The sequence below is a fragment of the Neoarius graeffei genome, chromosome 20 (assembly GCF_027579695.1).
Source record: "Neoarius graeffei isolate fNeoGra1 chromosome 20, fNeoGra1.pri, whole genome shotgun sequence".
NCBI classification, from domain to species: domain Eukaryota; kingdom Metazoa; phylum Chordata; class Actinopteri; order Siluriformes; family Ariidae; genus Neoarius; species Neoarius graeffei.
In genome coordinates, this window is record NC_083588.1 from 65,104,934 (window position 1) to 65,107,018 (window position 2,085).

Genomic DNA, 2,085 nt, shown 5'->3' on the forward strand with positions numbered 1-2,085 from the left:
TTCAATTTTAACAACACAATACTAATCTTTGAACTTAGGATGAGTTCAGAAATCAATATTTGGTGGAATAACCCTGAGATTTAATCACAGCTTTCACGTGTCTTGCCCTGCTCTCCAGCAGTCTTTCACGTTGCTCGTGGGTGACTTTATGCCCCTCCTGGCACAAAAATTCAATCAGCTCAGCTCTGTTTGATGTCTTGTGATCATCCATCTTCCTCTTGATCACATTCCAGAGGTTTTCACTGCGGTTCAGGTCTGGAGACTGGGCTGGCCATGACAGGGTCTTGATCTTGTGGTCCTCCATTCACACCTTGATTGACCTGGCTGTGTGGCATGGAGCAGTGTCCTGCTAGATCCTCAGAGTTAGGGAACATTATCAGAGCAGAAGGAAGCAGGTTTTCTTCCAGGATAACCTTGTACATGGCTTGATGGTTCATGTGTCCTTCACAAAAATCTGCCCCATTCCAGCCTTTGTGAAGCACTCCCAGATTATCACCGATCCACCTCCAGTGGGTACAAGAGGCTGTGGCTTGTAGGCTTCTCCAGGTCTCCGTCTAACCATTAGACAACCAGGTGATGGGAAAAGCTGAAAATTGGACTCATCAGAGATGATGACCTTACTCCAGTCCTCTACGGTCCAATCCTTATGGTCTTCAGCAATCCTCAGCCTGGCTTGTCTTTGCTTCTCATTGATGTTTTTTTTTTTTCTAGCTTTGCATGACTTCAACCCCGCCCGGAGGAGCCTGTTTCAAACCGTCTTAACCACACACTTAACCCCAGCTGCCATACTTTTTGAAGGTCACTTGATGTCATCCTACGGTTATGGAGTGACATTCGAAGGAGCTGATGATCATCCCAGTCAGTGGAGAGTCGTTTTCACCCTCTATCAGTCTGTAACTTTGTTCTCCCCAATGCCTCCAGCTTGACCTGTTTCTTATGAACTACTGTCTTTGAAATTTTGAGGACGGAAGCAACCTGAAGCTCACTGTATCCCTCTGCCACTAAAACCAGAACGGAACCCTTCTTTTTCTCACTTAAAACTTTCTTTTTAACTCTTTTGGCATGATAAAAATATATTTTTGCATTCCAAATTAATTTAAGGTACGACTAGCACCAATTTTGCCATCCAAACTGGTCCTATTGCAAGAGGATAGTGATGACCACAGCAGCAGTTTTTATACTTTTTGTTGTTAAATAAGATTTGGTTCAGGTGATCACTTCATCAGTACCTCATTCAGTAAAATGAAGTGTGTTTGTGTTGAAATTCCAGCACAGACACGGGAATGAAACGGCTGCCATACACTGAGATGCTGATTTAAGAAAGAAAAAAAAAAAGTGGTTTCTTAATTTTTTCCAGAGCTGTGTATTCAGGTCTGTTGTAGTTAAACCCAACATGATGTGCCTTTTCTTTACCGTACAGATTTCTTCAGTGTGAAACAGAGGACTGTTCTGAGGAATTTACGAAAGTTAATCATCTGCACAGAATTACTCGAGTCCCTCTCTGGCTTCGCAGCTGTATGTTACATACGTGTGTGTGTGTGTGTGTGTGTGTGTATTGTGCACAGCAAATTAATGATCAACTTAATGTCAAATTAATGGCCTTGTTGCTTGCTATAATGAACTCAGTCTATATGTAACTATTAAAAAGAGCACGAGACGAAGTGAATGATGATCATTTTAAATTAAAAATACAGAATAAACAAACCATTTGGCTGTTTATGTCTCAGCATGTGGTAGGAGGTAAAGGAAATGATATCTTATAGTCCAGGAAGTATAACGTGTGTGTTATCTCTGTAGCAGTTGTGCAGACGGTGTGCGCATGCGGTCAGCCTGATCGTGTGCTCTGCCAGGAAAAAGAGCCAAACGATGCCATCTGGTAACAGGAGTTGGCACCGAGGGGATGCTGTACGGCTCCACGACATATTGGAGTAGTTAAAATTAACACTGTGACATGGTTTGGCAGAAACAGCCATTAAACAAATCTACTGCTCACTCTATTTCAGTTTCTGCTCACACACACAACTGCAGCTTTTTTTTTCCTGAAACACTCTTCTCCAAGGAAGCTCAAAAAACCGAAAAAGCTGA